This window comes from Dipodomys merriami, unplaced genomic scaffold, assembly GCF_024711535.1.
Source record: "Dipodomys merriami isolate MVZ:Mamm:240054 unplaced genomic scaffold, mDipMer1.0.p SCAF_6, whole genome shotgun sequence".
In the NCBI taxonomy this organism is placed as follows: Eukaryota; Metazoa; Chordata; class Mammalia; order Rodentia; family Heteromyidae; genus Dipodomys; species Dipodomys merriami.
Genome location: NW_027206179.1, coordinates 3,065,827 through 3,089,559, shown reverse-complemented (window position 1 = coordinate 3,089,559; position 23,733 = coordinate 3,065,827). Strand labels below are relative to the sequence as shown.

The window sequence follows — 23,733 nt, the reverse complement described above, 5'->3', positions numbered from 1 at the left end:
GACAAAAATATCAGATAGGCTCAAAGTTCAAAACTCTCAATGATCCTTACAATTCTATGAGAACAAGAATGATTCAGAAGAGTCCCTAAGAAATCAAAGTGTTGAGAAGCTTGAAGTAGGAATATTGTCAGGCCACCACCACTTTGTACAGCCAGAAGAAGTCCAATGGAAAAACAAGCACATGTCATGTCTCTGAGTCCAGCGATCTTGATGTCATTCAGTGCTGTAGCTGTGGCCCAGTGGAGTGATGTCACCCACACATGCATGACAAAGATACACATAGTGTTGTCTCTAATTCTGCTGGGCCATGGATGGAAAACAGAAAAGCATCTGCACAGAGACAGAAATGTCTGGAAGCCAAACAACTTATCCCACTTACAATGAGTCAAAGAAGAGAGTGCTCACTGTTCTGTATAGGTGCTCATTTAATGATTGCTACTTCTGCTTTTCAGTGGTCCATTCGAGAAAAGAGTTTCTTGGAATTCCCTGCCTGGGATGGCTTTGAACTGCAATCCTCAGATCTCAGCATCCTGAGTAGCTAGGATCACAGGCATGAGGCACCAGCACCCTGTCAATGATGCTGTTTTGATAACTGAGGTCCACACCTTCAATATGATTGTGATAGTTCCTCTGCAGTACTCAGAAAGAGTTTAGAATAATACAGATATTGTAGTTTGGGAAAGACCTTAACAGGATCAGAACCAGTACTGTATAGATAGAAAGAAAAATAAATGGTGGTTACCCATTCTGGTAACAAAACACAACTATAAGAAAGTATAAAACATGGGGAACTGAAGCATTCACACAAGTGGTGAAATAATTTTTACTGCACTGTACTAGAATCTGGCTACAGAAAATCATTATGTTGATATTTATGATTAAGAGGTGGTATTTCCAAGATTCTTCATATATCTAATACATCAGTACTTACTGGGTAGAGATGCTTCTGTCTTTAGACACAACCAAGGGGTAAAGAACCAAGGATATCTTCAAGTCTGGTGCATAGAGGAAGCTCAGCCTCCATCCTCAGGACTGACAGACCAGGAGCAGGCTGCTGCCAGCCTCTGTTCCAGAGGACCGCAGCTGTCCAGATGCTCAAGTGAAGGTGGGAAAGGATGGACTCATCATTGACCTTAGGAAAATCAATCTCCAGAGCTCACAATTAGCAAAATTGTGCATCTTATTGGACCAAATCACTAAGGACTTCCAAACAGAAATGGAAGAAGAGAAAAGAGACGAGTAGCCACACTCAATTTTTGGAGGAGATCTCATTAACTATGCTGGCAAAAGATAGTGTGTTCTTCTTCCATTGCTTCAGTTTCTGCTTATTTTTTTAAGATCCAGTGATGTTCAATCTCCATTGGATTGGACTAAATTGCATGTCATAAACGTGTTTTACATTGAGATATGACAATGTAAACAAGAACCAAGAAATAAAGGACCTCTTCTTCCTTTACATATACCTTCTAAATCACTCTATGTTCTTGATCCCATATACTCTGCATAGGCATACACATCTGAGGGAAGTCAGGAGGAGGGCAAAGAAGTGGAGGAAAATGGGTGAAAAAAATACAGCAGATGGCCCATCAGTGGCACTGGTCATTGATGAAAGTGAACTCAGCAACTCAACAGTGATGATGGGAGGGAGGGAATGAGAGAGAAAGAGGAAACAGCTGATATTGAGCAAAAAGAAAGAAATGTACATATCACCCAATTTGGAGGAAACAGTTTTATTGTTAAAGTCTGTAGAGTTCATAAGCTTTGTAGATCAAGATAATGACAAGATGCATTGTGAAGATTTAAATGTGTTAGTGACATTAGCTAAGTATCCTTATGCCACAATAGTGTGAAATTTATGTAATTACATACTCTCAAAAAAGAAAAAGTGTTACTCTTAAAATATGGACTAAAACCTTAGGTAATGTGTATTAAATTTTCACATTCTTGTGGAAATCTATTATTAAATTCATTTTGAATTTGTATATTAGACAGGTAATTTTTTGTGAGCCAGTCACCAGTTGCTCTCTTAGAAGGCTTGGACCTGAGGATTACAGATCAAAATTAGCCTAGACAGAAAAGTCTATGAGACTTCATCTCTAACTTACAAGTATAAATATGGGACAGGAGGTATTTGTCAAATGTTAAAATGACACATGTGTATTACAAAGCCAAGAGAGGGAGATTGGGGCCCTGACTTCCAGGGCTGATACACACACAAACACACACACACACACACACACACACACACACACACACACACACACACACACACACACACACAGAGAGAGAGAGAGAGAGAGAGAGAGAGAGATGTTTTTCATATTGAAAACATAAATTCCTATTTAATTCCTTTTGCTTTTGCCACCCAATTCCAATAAATGTCAATTCTGTATTTAAATTTTTAAAGAAAAACAAGTGGTTTCAATTCTCATGAGGGTCTGTGGATGCCACAGTGAGCAGTGCCAATGATGGCAAAGGCTCAACAGAAACAAGGAGAAACAAAAAGAGTGAAGACAGACAGACAGACAGACAGACAGACAGACAGACAGACAGAATAGCCAATATATTAAAGCCACACAATCATTAAATGAAAATCATCCCAAACTCTGAGACCAGAAGAAAAGGGAAGCCCACACGTGGCAGGTGAGACACCTCAACCCAGAGAGGGTCAGAATAGCAGCAATAGATTATGGATCCTACCCATGTCCCCTGGCCTGCTGCTCAGGATCTGCCCTGTGTTGTTGTTGCTGAATCTGCACCCAGACACGGGCAAGGCCCTGAGGTATTACAGAACCACATGCAGTCCCACAACTCAAGGCCAAGGTTTCCATCCTATGATGCTCACTGCCCCATACCCCAAGGCATGCTGGGAGTATCCTTCCATTTCCAGAGCAGGACCCTAAGCCCCATCTTCCCCCAGAGGCGCCAAACCATGTGCAGGATCTTCCCATTACCTTCCCCCCTCCCCCCAAAAAATAAGGAACTGTTTCTTGGACCTTTTATTTAATTTTTAAAAAATAAACAATATTTTAATACCTTTTTCCTCTTATAATTTTTATTTTCGGTATATGGGTGTGTGTGTGCTTTTTTTAATCTCTTGACATTTTGGTCATTTTTTTCTTAATATTTTCTTTTTTTCCCTTCTTTTTGTGTGACTTAATTGCTAGATTGTATCTGCAACCTTTTGACTGTGCAAGTACAGGATTTTGTTGGTGCTTGACTTAAAATAGTGTTCTAGCACAAAATTGGTGTTACTTTCATACCAAATTGGCAGAACAAGCCAGACAAACACAATGAAAATGGCAAGTCTGGGTATCTCAAATCCCACTCATGATAATCAGGTGACAGAACAGATAATGAATAATCCAGAGGAGAGTTACCAAAAAGCTCTACAAACGCTACTGCTAACATGATGAATGAAAAGATTGAAAACCTGCAAGGGACTCAGTGTGAGCATGATAGGGAGCAAGAGGAGGCAAACCAAAGATCAATAGAAGAATCTGATGAGCGTGAAGAAGCTACTCAAAGATTAATACAGGAATTATGTGAGCAGGCTCAGAACACTCAAAGAAAACTACAGGAATTGGGTGAACGTGAGGAAGCTAATTAAAGAGTAATACAGGAATTGCAAGAGTGGGATGAGAATAGACAAAGATCAATAGAGACATTCATGAAATCCATAAACAGATAGCTGTAAGAAGTCAGGGAGACTACAAAGGGAATGCTGAATGGAGCCCAATAGAAGGAATGGGAGTCCAAGGAAAGCATAACCATTCAACTAAGTGATTTGAGAATAAATACTGAACACCAAATTGAGGAAATAAAGAAGTTCCTACAAGATCTAAAACAAAGTTCCAACTAAGAATTTGAAGTCATCAAAGCCAATCAATTAGAACGAAAAGAAATAAAAAAACAAAGTAGGAAGCCTTGACAGTTGGTAAGACCATGCAGAAGATTGAATCTCAGGGATTGAAGACAGCCTACATATTATAAAGAAAGAATATATACCTATCATAGTCAAATCCAAGCAATATGACAGATCTATTCAACATTTGGAAGACACCATCAGAAGGCCTAATCTAAGCATAATGGATGCAGAGGAGCACCTAGAGGTACCTAATCTAGGAAATTTGGTTAACAGGATCCCAGTATAAAATTTCCCAAACATGCAAAAAGATAGGCCTATTCAGATACAAGAAGCTTTTAGAACCCCAAATAGACCACAGCAGAACAGGACATCCCACTGTCACATTATAATCTGCACAGGATCAAGGAAAAGTTCCTTAAAGCAGTCAAGGAGAAAAGATCAATCACATATAAAGGGAAAACAATTAGATTCACCTCTGATTTCTCAGCAGAGATAATTAAAGCAAGAAGAGCATAGAAGGTCATATACCACTCCCTAAATACAGACAACTATCAAGCAAGAATACTGAACCCAGCTAAACTCTCCCTCATAACCAAAGATCAAATAAAACCTTCCATAGCAAAGAAAAACTGAAACAATATATCTCCACCAAACAAGCTCTACAAAAGATACTTAAAGATGTCCTACATATAGAAAACCAAGAAGACCACAATAAAGGCCAAGAAACTGACCCAAATGGAGAATTCAAGAACCATAGGAAGAACCCAGTTGCCCCAGCACCCAAGAAGATGGATAACATGGCAGTAACTCCCAAACACCTCTCTGTTCAATGAAAGGTTGGACAAATGGGATTGCATGAAATTGCAGAGCTTCTGCATAGCAAAGGACATAGCTAGAAAGATCAATAGAAAGCCCAAGGATTGGGAGAAGATCATAACTAGCCATACAACGGACAAGCGTCTCATATCTAAAATATACCTGGAACTCAAAAACTTAAATTCCCCAACAACAAATCCTCAAAGAAACAACTGCCCAATAAATAAGTGGGCTAAGAACTTAAAGAGAAACTTCTGTGAACAGGAAAGATGTCTGGTCAATAGACAAATGAAGACAAGCTCATCCTCCCTAGCCATAAAAGAAATGCAAATCAAAACAACATTGAGAGACCACCTCACCCCAGTTAGAATGGCTATAATCAAGAACTCTAATAACAACAGATGCTGGAGGGGATGTGGACAGAAGGGCAGTTTTCTGCATTGTTGGTGAGAGTGTAAACTTGTTCAACCACTTTGGAAAGTAGTATTTAGGTTCCTCCATATAGAACTCCTCTATGACTCAGCAATTCCACTTTTGGGCATTTACCCAAATGATCACAAACAAGACCATACTAAAGCTACCAACACAACTATGATTATTGCAGCATTATGTACCATAGCTAAGATATGGAACCAACCCAGATGCCCCTCAGTAGATGAATGGATAAAGAAACTGTGGTATACATACACAATGGAATTCTATTCCTCCAACAGAAAAAATGGCATTGCCCCCTTTATTAGGAAATGGAAAGACTTGGAAAAATTATATTAAGTGAAGACAGTCCCAAAGAGACACAGGTCCCAAGGTTTCCCTTCTTTGCAATAACTAGTACATGTCTGAGACAAACAGAAACTGTCAGACAAGTTGATGTTAGGCGAAACTAACCCCAAGATAATGTTTAATTTAATAATTCAATGTTTTTTTTTCTTTCTTGTGATTGTTTCCAACATATTTATAGATGATTCCTTGGTTACTTTGTATATACCTCCCCCATGGTATAATCCTGCTTTCACTGTATTTGATGTTGGTATAATTTGTGGAGGGTAAAGCAAAAACCAATTTGCTTAAATAGAGTTACAGGTGGACGCATTGCAACAATGAGATGTACAAGAGATTATGTGGAAAAACGAACTTTGCAACATTGGCAGTGGAGTGTGGGGTGGAAAGGGGAAAGAATGGCAAGGGGAAACAAAGGAGGAGGCAACAATGCTTGATAAGAAATGTACTCACGATCTTGCACATGTAATTGTAACCCTTCTGTATGGTTTTTTCACAATAAAAAATAATACAAAGAAAGAAGGAAAGAAAGAAGGAAAGAAGGAAGGAAGGAAAGAAGGAAAGAAGGAAGGAAGGAAGGAAGGAAGGAAGGAAGGAAGGAAGGAAGGAAGGAAGGAAAGAAGGAAGGTAGATATGTAGTAGCATACCCATGTAATTGTAACCCACCTGTATGGTATTTTCAGAATAAAAAAAGTTTTAAAATAAAAAAATAGAAAAAATGTGATAAAATATAAAAAAGAAAAGAAATTTAATAATAACAGACGCTATTGAAGATATTGCCAAAAGGAATGTTATAACACCGTTGGTAACATAATATGACAAAAGATAAAATATTATATGCCCATTACACACAAACAAATATTGGTGTTTGTTATGTTTATGTTTACATATGATGAGTGCCTAGTTTCAGAAGCAGGCTCCATTCCAATCAACACATGAATGGAAAAAGTGAATTGAGTAATACAGACATAATGGTGTCTTGAGCATGCAATTATATGTTTGAGTCAGAAATACGGGAGAAAGTGGAGATCTTCGTGTTCAGTTAATCACACTGACAAATGCAGCAGTGGTATATACTGGACACCATGTGAAAAATGAAGCATACAACTTGTGGATGGGGGAGAGACAGAAAAACTGGGTAACATTATAAAAACATAAATATACTCATTACCTGACTTACATAATCGAAACTCGTCTGTACAACACATTTAAAATACACACAGACAGACAGACGGACAGACAGACAGAAAGACAGAAAGACAGACAGAGATGCATTAACACCCAACCCAGATCCCCAAGTTTTCTCTCATTTTTGAAATGTAGGGAGAAGTAGGCTTAGAGTACTAGAGTAGATATCAATGACAATGAAGTAGAAATTGTTAGCTTCACCAGCAAGGAAACCTGAAAATGGTTAAGGCAAAAAACGCAAACTGCTCACATACAGGAGATGGAGAAGCATGGAAAAGACAGAGGAAAAGGAAAAAGAGTAAAAGAGAAAGAGAGAGAAGGGGATTTGTGCTGAGCCAGGACCACAGCGGATGTGGAAATGACCACAGAGTCTGGGGAACTTCTCACTGTCCTATGGAGGTGTGACCAGGGTGGATGAAGAAGTCACCAAGGAGTGTGGGGTCCTTTACTGAATCACAGTCAGGTGACTGACAGGTGATGACTGGTTTCAGGCAGGTGAAGAGGAAGTGGGGAGGGCGTGTTCTCTTGGACAGATTTAACAGAAATAGAGTAATAGATGAAGAGAACAGGATAAATGTTTCTCTTCTGAGCCAGCCACAGGTGGCTCATACTGGTCATCTTGGGTATAGAAGCAATAAAGATTTTTACTTCAGAACCTAAGTCAGGCTGGGCCGCAGCACTGATGCTCTTGTAAGATCTTGCTGGCTACCAACATCAAATAGCATTTGCATTCTTACTTTTACAACTTACATTTGCCAAGCCCTTCCTTATAAATATATGCAGCCAGTTCCCCGAACCAGCCACCATGGTGTACTCTGTGCAGACAGAACCCTATGTGGTGACCTTGGTTTCACTATTATGAGGAACTAATAGAGAAGACAGATAGGGAGACATGGACAGAGCTGGCACCACACAGTTGTACAAGTGGTAACAAGAATTCCCCGAGCACTCTGACATGATGGGGACACAGCAGAGCAAGACCCATTCATACACCCACAGCTAACCAGGATCCTCAATGGGGAAGCCTGTTATGTTCCCATAAAGTCACAGATCATAGAACATCTCTGTCTAACAGTGGACCACCACAATACATTGATAGGTACAGTCTGATGGTCAAGGACATGCAAGCACTGAAGAAGTTCAAGGTTCAGAGTGCAAATATCCAATTGGATATGTGCATTGGCCTTGAAGTATTGATCTGTAATAGTGAAATTCAGGGATACTGTTGGTAACACCAGCAGCAGTAAATAAATGCATTAACCACTTCTGGATACTTATGCATGTGCAGTTGGTATGGAAACCTGAATGGTTCATTTCAGCAAATTTCTGTGGCTCACTTGGCCCTGGATGTGAGGCTGTCCATCCTTATGTTTGACAGTACTCCAATAACTCTGATTGGGCCTTTTCTGGCCATGGCACTCTATGACCATTTGACCTTCACATGGCATCTTCTGGTTTTATACATTCTGATCATCCCTAGTGACACTTGATTTTGTGAGCTGTTTTCTGTTCAACTTTTTGCTTTCAAACAAATTTATGAACAACTCAATAAGAAAGGAATTCATCCCTGGAGTTTCATTATCTACAGTCTTGGATGAAATCACGGTCCTGAGGAAGTGGAGAGGAAGATTGTACACATGTTTTCTAACTTTTGTTTTGACCTTGAAGCTGAAAACCAGATGCAGAGCCAGAGGGCGGAATGGGTTCTGTATTCCTCTAGGACAGTGGATGCCTTCCAGGTAACAAGAAGCCACAAAAACTGAAGATCCATTTAGACACCTACCTGACACAGAAATCAGAGTCTGCATCCAGAATCACAGCTTCAGGTCAAAGCAGCAACAAGGTTCCCTGTGGCTCTGACACTGCTTCTCCTCCAGCATCCACACCTGGTCAGTTCCTCTGAAGACTGCAGACGGATTTGCACAGAGAAATCTGTGGTACACAGCAGGGGAGATGTGGTCATTGCGGATTTTACCCCCTCTATTCTTGGGAATTCTTCGTTCAAAGCTTTAATGACCCTACCCTGCAGCAACAGAACATTCAGTAAGTGATTTCTTGGGTTTCCTTAAATTTTGAATTTTCCCTTTGGGTTACAGTCAGAGGTGGGGGAAGTTTGGACACGATCATTGATGTGCTCTGCATCTTCTACACTGCCCTCACTACAACAGCTCTACTTCATTTCAGATTTTCCTGATGAATATTTTTCTTTCATCCAAGGGTACAGAGTTTTCTGTCTGTCTTCCATTCCACTCTCCTTTCCAGAAATGTCCCTACCACCCCACCATCACTTTGACTCCTCCACTCATTACTGTTGCTCAGGGTCACTGGGGTGACCAAGAGTCCATACAAAGACACTAAAGAGCAATGTCCCCATTCATAGTGCAAAGGCCAGGGAATCTTCAATCAATTCTGTACTTTACACTTTTCAAAACAGGACCAATGTTTGGACATCCTTCATAGCAACCTTTGTTAAGATAGACATGCAGTGTCTGCTTCTGGGGCTATTTCATGTCAGCAAAGCTCTGGGAATGGGGAGCTGCTGGTCAGAGCAGTAATAAGAGAATCAAGACACGTTTGATTTTTTCCCCTTAACTAATGTAAGCAAATGTCTGCCCTGATGTCCATGTCTTGGCCTGTGTCCAATGTCATTCCCAGAAGCTCTGCTCCCATTCCTTGTCCTCCAACATCTTTCCAGGCTTATTTATTTTTCCCTGCTCATAACTTCTTAAACTTGATTTGAATGTTTTTTTCATATATTGTCAGTAATGAGGCTTCAACTCTGGGCTTCGATGCTGCCTCTGTGCTATTCAGCACTTAAGGCAAGTGCTCTACTGCTTGCGCCATAGTGCCACTTCCAATTTTTTGGTGGTTTATTAGAGATAAGATTCTCATAAACTCTAATGCCTTGGCTGGCTCTGAACCCTGATACTCAGATCTCACCCTCCTGAGTAACTAGAATGACAGGCCTCAGCAAAGATGCTTGGCTTTTTCATATGTTTTATACACACTTTCATTCAGGCATTTGACCCAGATCTATAGAATTCTCTGTAAACTAGGGAAGTCATGGATGAATCTTCTCAGACAAGTTGCGTGGAAACACCCTGTTTGGGGTTGGTTTAGGAGAGGAATACTTTATTGAATGAGAGGTATGTGAAGGATATTGAAGCCAACTGAACCTAGTGAGGATGTGAGTGAGAAAGATGGGGCTCATGTGTAAACCCAGCATTAGAAACATACCTCATGGGAGGTGGGAGATGTCAGAGCTATCCTCTTCTCTGTCCATTCTCTATTTGAGCTGTGTGTGTGTGTGTGTGTGTGTGTGTGTGTGTGTGTGTGTGTGTGTGCGTGTATGTTCACACATACTCTGATACTCAGGCGTCATCTATAGTACTGATGGCTCTCCCTTAGCATTTTTTCTCTCATGGCTGGCACTCGACCACTTGACCCACAGCTGTGCACCATTTTCTGTGGAGTTGCTTTCACATAAGACTGTCACAGACATTCCTGTCCAAAGTGACTACAAAACATAATTCTCCTATATCAGCCTCCTTAGTAGTTATAATTACAGGCCTTAGCCACCAGTTCCTATTCATATTTAATATTACTCACATTCTAGCTGACAAGCCTGAGAGTTAAATTGTACACAAGGACATCAGCAAACATCCATGAGAGTTGAGATTCTATGAGAATTTCCCCAAAATGATTACAATGAATGCTAGGAGAACTCATTGTTCTGGAACATTCTTCATTCATATTGGCATGAGCTACAATCTGGCCTTTGAACTGTCTCGGATTTACACCAGTGGTCTGGCTTTTTGCCTGTCTTTCCAGAAATTCCAGGCAGGCTTCAGTGTTCCTGAGTCTGTAGTGACTTGCACAATGTCCCACTAGAAGGAGCACAGGCCTTGAGGGAAGTCAGCTGTGAGGTGATAAACCAGTTCAGTACCAGAGAAAACCAAAGGCAATTTTGGTGACAAATACTCTGTGGTTCTAAAAACTTCGAGAGAACTCTAATGAGTCGTGGGTCCAAGTATTCCTCCTCTTGTGTGCACAGGGGGAACATATGACTCGTCCACAGGGAATGGCCTTATGCATGGATTCTGCCTAGCAGTGGCAAGACCTGTTTGCTAGACCAGGCCTTAGCCACAGCGGTGGACACCAGAATTCTATTATACCTGGAAGACAAACCAGCAGGGTCACCAAAACAGATGAAGGTTAATGAAGTTTCCCTCTAAAAGTAGGGACTCTTCACTTTGGATCCTGGACTTTGATCGCAGAAGAAGAAATTCTAGACAAGTCACAACAGTAAGAACAAGTGGCAGAGTTTTACTGAGTAAGGAAGCAAACAAACAAGCAGGTAGACAAACAGGAAACAGAAAGGCAAAGACACACTCTAACTGAGGAGAGGCACACAGCTCTTGGGCTGCCAGGGGTACCCAGGTAGTAAAGGCAGAAGGTCTGAATGAAAAATTACACAAACATAGGTTTGTCATCTTTGCACTAATCACTTCTGATGTTACACTTTCTGAGTTTCTGTATGTTTTGGCAATTCTTTCCAGATGATTATCCTTGAGGGAAGGAAGGTATGCTGTTGTCTATATTTGGGGTAGGATGTTGCTAAAATTTAGGGGAACATCTTGGTGGAAGGCATACACACAACAAGACAACTGCTAATTCATATGATGAGAAATGCATCTCTCAGGAAGGAATGCAACCTGTCATCTCTCACATGTTTCTGAGTTGCCTTCACTAGGACTCGTTTTTTTTTCCCATAATTTATCCAGCTTCTTTTTGTGCTCAATGACTTTGATCCCTTTATCTTAAGATATGTAGATGGATGAATACCACTCTATTTACTGTGAGCTTCCCAAACCACATTTTTCACTCTCTATTCTACTCCATTTTTCCCTATATGACTTCATTCCCTTAACATTAAGGGAAGTAGATGGACAAGCTTTAAGCTTGAGTTTTTGAATTCCTGGCATGCATTACCAGGCCTCATTTTCCATACCCTATCCTGCCTGAGTACAACATTCTAAGTCCACTACAATCAAGACCAATACAGTGCTAGGTGAGCACTAAGATTGACTCAGGTTGAATGTGGTTGAGGTGAATTCATGGGCCAAGATGGCCACAACCATACACAATTAGTGGTAGCTAGAATAGAATTCTTACTGTCTGGTGGGAGATGACTCACAGGTACTGAGATGATTATAGAGTTCTGCCATAGGCTGCCCTGGCTATGGGGTCATGGCAAAGTTCTAGTGCTATCACATGTCCCACACTAAGCTCTGGGACAAGATCACAATCTTAATTCCCTGTCCAACCCCTGGGAATTAGAATGGAGAACCATGCTGTGTCACAGCAGCTTGGTAAAGTTTGTAAAGGAAGACAGCTTGGCACGGGTGGCTGATGCCTGTAATCATAGCTACTTAGGAAGCTGAGATTTGAGTACCAGGGTTCAAAGCCATCCCAGGAAGGAAATTCCCTGAGATTTTTATCTCCAAATAAAACATCAGAAAACCAGAAGTGGCACTGTGGCTCAAGTGGTAGAGCACTAGCCTTGAACTGAAGAATTCAGGGACAGATCCATGGCCTAGAGTTCAAGCACTACAACTGACAAAATAAAACAAAAAACAAAAAACAAAAAACAAAACGAAGGAAGCCACAGGGCCATCTTGGTGAACACCGCCATACACTCAAGCTCAATCTCCCATCCAGAAAGCCAAACTGTCATGTGGCCCACACTCCAGCTTATGGTGCTATAGACCAGTGCACATTAGTTTCCTAGAGCAACATAAGTTTCTGCCTGGTCTCATGTTGAGCACTATCTTTCTAGGGCAATGGTCCTTGAGATTCTTCAATGTGCAACAAGACTAGGACTGAGCCAGATATCAATACAGTCACATAGCAACAGTGGCTTCACAAGGCTAAGCAGGAAGACAGGTGTCACCCTACTTCAACCATGGTGGAAACTGATGGAATGGCATTTGGTTCTGCCTCAGGGACCTTCCAACACGTCCTGAAAGATTCCAATGGAAGCTGGGGTGCCATGACCAAGAGTGCCTCTAGTTTATTCTGGATTATTGGTCCAAACATGACATGCCTGACACAGGGTTATAAGAAAAACCCTGACCCACTCTTATGCCTTCTTCACTAGGGGGTTGTATTCTGTACCTGTTGTCATTCACAAGATAGGAGGAGGGAGGTTGTGGCAGTGTCTTCCTTTTCTGTCCTAAACTAGTTCCAGAGGCACAATCTAAAGGTCTAGACACAAGAGTAGAGTCTATAACCACTTCTCAAGCACTGGTCGAGGATACAGGGATGGTGCTAACATTGAACTTTAATTCTCTCCCTCCCGGCAATGTTGGAGAGTTTCTGTTCATAATGAGCTACTAATGCTGTTGTATGGGAGGAACATGGAGATCGCTTCTTTAGTCCTTTTCTCACACAACTTTTTCTGTTGTTTTGTTCCACTAGAGAAGAACTCTGCAATCCAAACCCCATGACTTTCATCTCTTTTTTGCTGGGTGAGGAAAGCTTCAGGTTCTCTCTCCCTCAGTTTCCATCTTGCACTGCTTCTGGCGAATCCCCTTGAATGATGGCATTCTCTAAGTCTCTACCACATGACATGAATTGAATTTCTTTGTTTTCTTTAATTTCCTTACAAGGTAAGATTCACTTCTTTGCAGAAGGGTGCACCATCGGGAAAGTTAGGAAAGAGAGCACAGAGACAAGGCAGCCTGTTTCCTATTTACTCCTGAGACAGCAGCCACTGTCTCTCTGCTCATATTGGTCAAAATCAGGTGGACAATCTGCTCCCAATTTGAATTGTATTTCTTAAGAATTTTTATATATGTGTACAGGTAATTCAATGTACTTAATGACTTGGGATGTGAGCTGGGCATGCCCCTGTGTCCCAATAGACAGCAGTGTTTTTCACATAGCCATATGTGCAAGAGAGGAAAAACCACTTTGCTCATCCGGCCCTCCTCTCTACAATCTCAGAAGAACAGTCACCTCATGTATGCTGATCAAGTCCTGTTTAAGAGCTCACTCAATTCTTAGACTCCGAATTAGAATTCCATCCTAGTGGAAGATAGGAACTACACATACTACTGTGGGTAGAGATAAGCATTTGATTCAATAAAGTCATGAGATTTGTAGTTAATCATTTGTGAAATGCATATAGCTACCCAAAATTTGTGACCTTTGTGCAGGATCAACTTAAAGAAATACCAATTGCTTCTCACCCTGCTGCTGGCTGTGGAGGAAATCAACAAGAATCCCCATCTGCTACCCAACATGACTCTAGGGTTTGAGATCTATAGTGCACATTACTCAGGTACTGATCTGTTAGAGGAGACTCTCATCTGGCTGTCTGGGAAAAATAAAAACAGCCCCAATTATACCTGCAGAAGAGCCAGCAAAGTTTTAGCAGTACTCACAGGAACCTCAAGCACATCTGTTCCAATCAGAAAACTGCTGGACCTCTACAAACTTCCACAGGTGAGGGTGGGAGAGGTGGGCAGATGTGAAGCTATGTCCACATGGACTCTGTCCTGGACAGGCTGAAGAGGTATTATCACCAATCCTTCCAAATGCATAATCTCACAGGGAAATGACTCCAAAAGTGGATGGAACATACACATTTTCTATGCTCTAAATAAAAGGAGAGGTTTTAAGAGAGGACAGGATGACCCAAAGCTCTGAGCCTTATCCATACATGTATACAAAGTGCTTGGAACATGGAAGATGACTTTGCAAATGGGATAAGCAAACTTTTGCTCCCACCCTTGCCAGTTGTTGTTTAGATTACATCAGGACTGAGACTTGCCTATTACCATCCTCTTCCTGGGGTTGTGTCTATTTTTCCCTGTAGTTTACTTTTGGGACTTTTCATTCTCTCCTGAATGACCATGGAAAGTTTGTGACTGTCTATCAGATGGCAGCCAAAGACTCATATCTAGCCCTGGCCATGGTCTCTTTGATGGTTCATTTCGGCTGGACCTGGGTTGGACTGTTCATCACTGAAGATAAAATATGGTGTGTGGTTCCTCTCAGAATTGAGAGAAGAGATGGGCAAGAGTAGAGTCTGTTTTGCTTTTGAGAATATGATCCCTTAAAATGCCTTTACAGATTACTCAGATGATCTATGGAAGTATCGCCAGCTAATGGACTCATCAACCAATGCGATTATCATTTATGGGGACAGTAAATTTCTACTAAGCTTTATTGTTAAATATGGGCGCATTTTAATTACAAGGAAAGTCTGGGTCATGAACTCCCTATGATGATGTCACCATTGGAAAAAGATATTTTCAGATCCCCTCTTTCATGCATCTCTCACCTTCTCTCATCATCATAGAAACACTTCTCTGTTCACCAATTTTATTCTGACTGATACGTTGTCAAATGACTTAGGAAATAATTCCCTTCCTAGGTCATGGGTTCAGTCTGTTTATTGCATCCTGATTAAGTCTGCCTGCAGAGACTTGGGGCACTGTTCATACAATGCCACACTGCATTGGTTGCTGAGGCACATTTTTGACATGACCATGTCAGATGAGAGTTACAACATCTATAACGCTGTTTATGTCTTCGCCCACACCCTCCAACAGATGTTTCTTCATCACATGGAAGAGCCACCAGTGCACAATGGTCAACCAAGGTCACTTCTCTCTTCACAGGTAATTGCTTTGCTTTTGCGTGACCTATTCTAGGAATAGAGACTTTCTATAGAAGCTTTCATAGCAGATAGAAAGAGGTCATCTGGTTCCATTTTGGAAAATACAAGAAACATTGTGCCTGTCATGCTCTACATGAATGAATGTAGAGCTGTGAAGACAATGTTCTTGAAGAATGCTGCATCCATGAAAAGGAAGAGCTGTGTCTTCTGTCCTCATCATCACTATGTGTGGAAAAACCATCCCCTTTTCAATATATACACGTTGTAGTTGTAACTTTTTATTTTTTTATTTTTATTCATTTTTTTTTCCTTATGTGGTGCTGAGGAATTGCACCCAGGGCCTCAAGTATGCAAGGCAAGCCCTCAACCACTGAGCCGACTTCCCAGACCCCTTGTAACTTTTTAAAATAACAGATCAAGGTGAAAATCCTTGAAAACCTAATATTGTCTGGACACAAGTGGCTCACACTTGTGACTTACTCCTGACTACAATTAACTATCAAAAAGCCAGAAGTGGAGCTGTGGCTCAATGGGTAGAATACATACTTTGAAAAGATAATAAAACCATGTCAATTTGAGTGCCTAAGCCCTGAGTTTGAGTCACAGAATACACACACAGACACACAGACACACACACACACACACACACACACACACACACACACACACACACACCAAAAGGAACTAAGTCTTGCTTAAGGTAGTCTTTCATATTTGTCATAAATATTTTACTAATCTACTTAGTTTATTATTCACCTTATTTCAGACTGACTCTCTGATCACAATCATAAAATAAGTGATGGAAATGCAATTTAGAGAGTCGTTGAGGTCTGTCATATGATAATTCATTATTTTGTTGGATGTGGCTAGAGTCGCACTCCCTTGAAATTGAGTTTCTGCATCCCATCCTGGATACCCAGATTTTAGAACTTGGTAACAATTTAGTCTACTGTGGGCCTGCATTTCATACAGTTGGTTGGATTCCTGTGGTGTGTGTGAATCAGGGGATGGGAATGAAGAGTAATCCATTGTTCTGGGGTTCTGTGATAACACTGGGAAGCACATCACCATACTATACTGTGTCCCTTTTAGCTGCATCCTCTTTTGAAGAAGACCAATTTACCAATCCTGTTGGAGACCAAGTGGTTTTGAATGAGGAAAGGAAATTGGAGGCAGAGTATGACATTAAGAGCTTTTGGAATTTTCCAGAAGGTCTGGGACAAAGGGTGAAAGTTGGCGAGTTTTCTCCATCTAGACCACATGGTCAACAACTGATTTTGTTTGAAAATCTAATAGAGTGGCCCATAGGAATCACCAACGTGAGTCATTTGTACTTTATTTACTCTCTCCTTTTAAAAAAAATGTATTGTTTTAGAAAGTAGTAGTATAAAGAGCTTACAATTTCCTAAGGCAGGTTATAATCACAATGCTTGTAGACAGTGTCACCACATCCTTATTTCTTCCCCAGAGTTGGTTGTTTCTAACCATAATGGCATGATCTATGTATAAATAAGCAATAAGCTTACCCTTTTTTAAAGTTTGTTCAATAAAACTATGGTTCACTCGTATACTTTTCACCACTTCCTGTTTCTGGAAGTTTCTTACTAACAGATTCTTGGAGGGAATAGGGGAACATTTCATTATCAATATGTTGTTCTGTGTTTTCATAGTGAATATCATAAAAGCTACATGCCACCTGTGAATCATCTTTCAAACACTGTGACCAAATACTTGAGGGAATCAAATGAGAAGGCAGAAGGGCTTGCTTTGCTTCTGCCTGGAGATTTCAGACCATGGTTGGGTAGATTGTTGCTTTTGGATCTGTGTTGACACAGGTTGTAATGAAAGGAGCATCTGCCAGTGAAGTTCACCCACCTCATGGCAGCTGGGATGTCAAGAAAGAGAGATGTTAATAACCCTGTGTACAGCACCTTCAAAGCACTGAGCCATGCATTAGAGTGTGGATTTGAAGTTTCCCTGAGTGATTTTCATCTCATGAGAAAAAACACATCATCACCTGAATACAAGAACGGGATGCAGGATTAATTCCCATTTCCTAATTTCCTAGAATTAACACCCACCTCTTCAAGGCTCCATAACTTCCTGATAGCATGAGGGGCTGGATGTCGAGGCCCATATATACTACAGGAAATGTTACATGAAACTGTAAGAAGGCTCAATCACATTCATTGCTTATATGTATTTAAAGATTTTGTGTTTTGATGATCTTTTTCCCTAAAGTACTGGAGTGTCTGGGATGTCAGATAAAAGGATGAATAGTCACTACCCTTCATGTGAATGTACCCAGACTCCTCAATCTGTCTCCACTGAGAGCTGTGGTCCTGGATTCATGAAGGCCTCTCTGGAGGGAAATGCTACCTGTTGCTTTGACTGAATTCTTTGCCCAAAGAATGAGATTTCTAATAAGACAGGTGAGTCTGTGACTTATAGAGAAATTCCCCAATTCTCCTTCTTAACCTTCAGTCCATCAAAACCATTGCAGTGATATACAGTAAAACAGCAGGAACACACATGCACCTTCACCCAAAGTTCTATGACTACCGTTAACCATACTTCTCCTTAGAAGAAACAACCCACTGCCCCTCCATTACAATACCCTGTTCACCTCTCCTCAGTCACATGATTTTGTATTTAAAGAAAATATATAAAAAGAAAATATCAAGGATTAGTTGTTGATGTTTGAAATGACATTCAAATCTAAATGGAATTGTGGATATAACGCAGACTTTCATTTGTGAATGCTCATTGCCACTCTTTCCTAATTAAATGTTATTTTCTATTTAGCATACCTAGTAACACAAGGGGCTTTGGGTGTTTTGGGGTTTTTTTTGTTATGATCACTCCATATCTGACAATGGCACTAGGTTGACTAACAATTATGCAAATATCATTGATTTAGAAGTAGTTCACCATCTCCATTTTGTGTCTCTTCTCCCTCCTCAAGCTGATCGTTCTGAGATCCTCTCATATCAGTGAAGGAGCATTGTTCTTTTTTAATACATTTGATTGTTAAAATCCTGTACAGAGGGGTTACATTTAAATAGGTAAGAAATGAATACATTTCTTATTGAGTATTGTTGCCTCCTCCTTTATTTTTCTCCATCCCTTCCTTCCAAACTCCCCAACTCATCCTCCCATAGATCAAATGCTCAGAAAGTTTGTGTTTAGGGTTAGTAGTAGGTTGAATTTTGTATTAAACCTTCTTTTTAAATTGAAGTGCTTGGGCTGATTTTATATTTTCCATTATTTTTTGAATGAGTAGGAGAGAGCCAGAGTTGTATGACCAGTCAAGAATGTAGCAGTATAGCTAGGTAATTATGTATTACACCTGTAATCAAAGCAAATCAGGCAATTGAGATTTGAGGATGCAATGATGCAATGATGGGCAGGAAACTCAGTAAAAATCTTTTCCACAATTAAGCACCAAAAGAACTGGAATTCAAATGGTAGAGTGGTAGTTTTGAGCATGAATACTCTGGAAAAATTCCTAGGGGCAGAGTTCAAGTACTGGATGAATGACAGATGAAAGAAAGGAAGAAAGAAAGGAAGAAAGAAAGAAAGAAAGAAAGAAAGAAAGAAAGAAAGAAAGAAAGAAAGAAAGAAAGAAAGAAAGAAAGAAAGAAAGAAAGATAGAGAGAAAGAAAGAGAGAAAGAAAGAGAGAAAGAAAGAGAGAAAGAAAGAGAGAAAGAGAGAAAGAAAGAGAGATAGAAAGAGAGAAAGAAAGAGAGAAAGAAAGAAGGAAGGAAGGAAGGAAGGAAGGAAGGAAGGAAGGAAGGAAGGAAGGAAGGGAGGTGGAGGGAGAAAGAAAGAAAGAAAGAAAGAAAGAAAGAAAGAAAGAAAGAAAGAAAGAAAGAAAGAAAGAAAGAAAGAAAGAAAGAACAAGAGAAAGAGAGAAAGAGAGAAAGAGAGAAAGAAAGTAAGAAAAAGAGAGAAAGAAAGAGAGAGAGAAAGAAAGAGAGAGGGGCAAAGATGGGAGGGAGTGAGGGAGGCAAGGAAGGAAAGAAGGGAAATAAACAGAAAAAAGAGAAAGGGAAGAAGGAAAGAAAAAGAAATGTGTGAAAGAAAGAGAATCCACATGAATATATTTTGATATAGAGAATTATACTAGTTGGTATTGAGAGCAAGACAGGTCAACTGGTGAATCAGGGAAAACGAGAAGCTTGAGTAGAGGAGGATGTGAGGAAAGAGAAATATGGAACCCAGACTAGTAGTGATTCTCACTCTTCACCAGACATGGAACAATGTGTCAGGTGTGCAGATCATCAGTTTGCCAACACCCAGAGAAACCACTGACTCATGAAAACTGAGATATTCCTTGCATATGAAGACCCCTTGGGCACGGCTCTGGTCTGCAGCTGCTGTTCTTGGGTGTTTATCAAGCACCAAGACACCCCTATTGACAAGGCCAATAACCGGGCCCTAGGCTTCATCCTACTCATCCCCCTCACCTGCTGCTTCCTCTGCTCCTTGCTCTAACTTGTCTGTCCCAACACAGCCACCTGCATTCTCCAGCACACCATATTCGCAGTGATCTTCACTGTGGCTGTCTCCAAGGTCCTGGCCAAGACCATCACTGTGGTTCTGGCCTTCACACTTACTGCTCCAGAAAAAAGTGTGAGACCATGGCTGGTGTCCAGGGCTCCTAACCTCATCATCCCCATCTGCACCCTCATCTAAGTGACTCTCTATGGTCTCTGGCTGGGAATCTCTCCTCCTTTTGTGGACATAGATGCACACTCTGAACATGGCCACATCTTCATCCTGTGCAACAAGGGCTCCCTCACAGCTTTCTACTGTGTCCTGGGATACCTGGGTGCCCTGGCCCTGGCCAGCTTCTCTGTGCCTTTTCTGGTCAGAAACCTGCCTGACACCTTCAATGCTCACACCTTCAGCATGTTGATGTTCTGCTGTGTGTGGCTCACCTTGCTGCCTGTCTACCAAAGCACAAAGGGAAAGGTCATGGTGGCCGTGGATGTCTTCTTCATCTTGGCCTCCAGTGGAGGCCTCCTGAGCTACATCTTTGCCCCCAAGTGTTACATCCTCTTGATAAGACCTAAGAGAAATTCACTGCACAGGTTTAGGGAGAGACCAACTGAAAGAAATAAATCTTAAGATGGACATAAATATTGTCTAGGATGCTTGGAGGTTCTGAGACAAATCTATACATTTTTGGCAGTCAAAAACCATTTTAACTCATTCATTTTGCAGGTTATGTTAGAGTTAGAGCAAGATTCCAACGAGACTGTCTAAATTTGTATTTCCTCCTGGCTATCCTTTGTTCCTCCAATGTATTCGTCCTTTTGTGCTATCAATCATCCTTTTGATTACAAATCTACTGTGATTCTTCCTTTCCCTATATGTAGGCTATAAAGCTGCTTAAATATCACTATATTGCTCAGTTCACTGATATATGAACATTCATTCTGGTGAAAGTTTCCATGCTTTGATTACAGTTACTTGAGTATATTTTCTGAGCTAGTAGTTTATTTCTGTTCAAATATTTGCTGTTCTGCAATGTTACTGAGTGTATTTTCATAGGAAATATCTCTTCCTCCCCCCTCCGTACCTCTGTCTTCCTCTCCTCTTCTGTTCACCGCCCTCCACTCTCTCTATCATCCAGAATTCTAGATCAGGGTATTAAGCACCACCAGTTTCCCATGGGAGTCTGTATGAGTACTTTTTTCTGGCAAAGGGTCATGGCATCAACGTGACTTAAGATGAACCACTGGCGGAATAGTTTGTTTATTGATCATTATTCCTCACTGGAATTTGAAGGCACAGAGTGCATGATGGTCTGAGCTGAGCCTAGTCACCTCACTCTCTAAGGATCCTCAATATTAATAGATAGCGAAAAGAAAAGGATCCCAAAAGAGGGGAAAAATACATCAGGTCATTCTCAGACTCAATATCTGGTCATGTTCTTTAAATAGTAAAAGGAACAATTCAACCATTCAGAAGGCTCTTTGAAGAAATCAGAATCTGTTGCCTGCTTATTTGTTCTTGAGGCTCCTTCACTTGCCATTTATCTTGTGTTTCTATGGCTTGTTCTATCCCACTTGGAATTGGCAACAGAGCAGTCAATGAAAAACTTAGAGGATAGTTCTCAAAATGCTCTAGAAACACTACTGGCAATCATGCTGAATGAAAAGGGCCCATTTGGTGACAGTGTGCAAGGGAAAGTCTATATGGGAAAAAATGGGAATCCAGAGGTGAAAGAAGTTAAAGAAGGCCAAGAAGAGCCAGATGCTCTTAGTTGGACAGACACAGGTGGTAATTGAGGAGGTCCTGAAATCTGCAGGGAGTTATAGCTCATCCCTGATGAGAAATAATGACCCCTAGGTGTGACTAATATCTAAGAAGCAAGAGGGTTAACAAGGTGAGTGGAATGCTTGGTATTTACATTTTTACTAATTCTTAAAAGGTATTTATTACTTTTTGTCAACTTCAAAACGTTTATGGTTATTATAAAGGGGATATACGCGGGGGGGTTACAGTTACATAAGTCAGGTAAAGAATACATTTCTTTTTGGACAATGTCACCTCTTTCCTTGCTCTTTCCTAGATTCTCCCATTTTTTCCCACACGCAAGTTATATAGTTTCTTTGCCACAACTGCTGCATTTGTTCACTTTGTCCCTCCATTTTCTAATCAAATTGGAAAATCCTCACCTATTAATACTGTCATATTAGAGAAGACACATTCAAACCACAGCAAGGAAAAAGCTGGAGGAAAAGCTGTAGATCTGAAGAAAGAAAAGTTCAGGTGGTAGAAAATCATTACCTTTTTAAAATCAGGCGATAACAAAAATCAAACCAATCATTTAGAAAGACTGATTTAACACTGTAATGCTGGAGGGAAGAATGAAATGAGAACAAACTGAAGAATAATTGAATTGAAGTAGAGATTTTGTATCTTTGCATATTTATTACAAACAATATGTGTTATATATGTAACAGTACAGCAGATTTTCCTAGTTTCAGGAATTTAAGTCTAAACTATAAACATATAAATAATTAACTAAAAATGTTACACTTAGGGGAGGATTCTGAGAATATAGACCCTTTGAACAACTACTGATCAGGTTGTTTGATATTTGGTTCAGCTGAAAGGCTGAAGAGAAGGAGGTCATATTGAAGAAGAAAACTAGTGTTGGATAGACCTATCATATTTCATGGATTTGTCTTGGATGGTTGTATGTTCTTTCTCTATAATATCTAGGCTGTCTTCAATCCCTGAGATTTGATATTCTGCCTGGTCTAACCTGCTGTCAAGACTTTCTACTTTGTTTTTATCTCTTTTCCTTCTACTTGGTCAGCTTTGATGCCTTCAAATTCTTGGTTGAAGCTCTGTTTTAGATCTTGTATGAATTTCTTTACTTTCTTAATTTGGTTTATTCTCAGATCACTTAGTTGATTAGTTATTGTTTCCTTGGACTCTCATTCCTTCTGTTGGTTTCCATTCAGCATTCCCTTTGTGGTCTCCCTGACTTCCTTCAGCTCTTTGTTAATGGATTCCATGAAGAAATGCTCAACATCCCTAGCCATAAAGAAATGCAAATCAAAAAAACATTGAGATACCACCTCACTCCAGTTAGAATGGCAAAAATCAAGAACTCTAACAACAACAGATGCTGGAGGGGATGTGGACAGACGGGAACCTTACTTCAATGTTGTGGGAATGTAAACTTGTTCAACGACTTTGAAAATCAGTATGGAGTTCCTCAAAAGACTTCACATTGAGCTCCCCTATGACCCAGCAATCCCACTTTTGGGCATTTACCCAAATGTTTACAAACAAGACCGCACTAAAGCTACCAGCACAACTATGTTTATTGCAGCATTATTTACCATAGCTAAGATATGGAACCAACCCAGATGCCCCTCAGTATATGAATGGATCAAGAAAATGTGCTATATATACACAATGGAATTCTATGCCTCCATCAGAAAGAATGACATTGCCTTATTTTTTAGGAAATGGAAAAACTTGGAAAATATTATTCTAAGTGAAGTAAGCCAGGCCCAAGGAAACGTAGGTCTCATGGTTTCCCTTATTTGCAATATCTAGTATATGTATGAGTCAAGCGGAAAAGGTCAGATATTGTGATTTTAAGAGAATGAACCCTTAGATATGAATTTTAACGTTTTTTTTTTTCATGCATGTGTTTCTAACGCATTTATAAGATTATTTCTTTGTTGCTTTGTATGTCCCTTCCCCACAGTATAACCGCTGCTTTCACTATATTTGATGTCAGTATAACTTGTGGAGGAGATGGAGAAAAGCAAGTCGTTTAAGGGTACAGGTGGACCTGTTGCAACAATGAGAAGTACAAGTTGTCATGTCGAAAACGAGCTTTACAGCGTCGGTATGGGA

At 40.4% G+C, this 23,733-nt stretch overlaps 1 pseudogene; it reads left to right on the top strand.

The window, feature by feature from the left end:
- Positions 1 to 3,409: 3,409 nt before the first annotated feature.
- Positions 3,410 to 20,472, top strand: LOC138813638 (vomeronasal type-2 receptor 116-like; annotated as a pseudogene).
- The last annotated feature ends 3,261 nt before the right edge of the window (positions 20,473 to 23,733 follow it).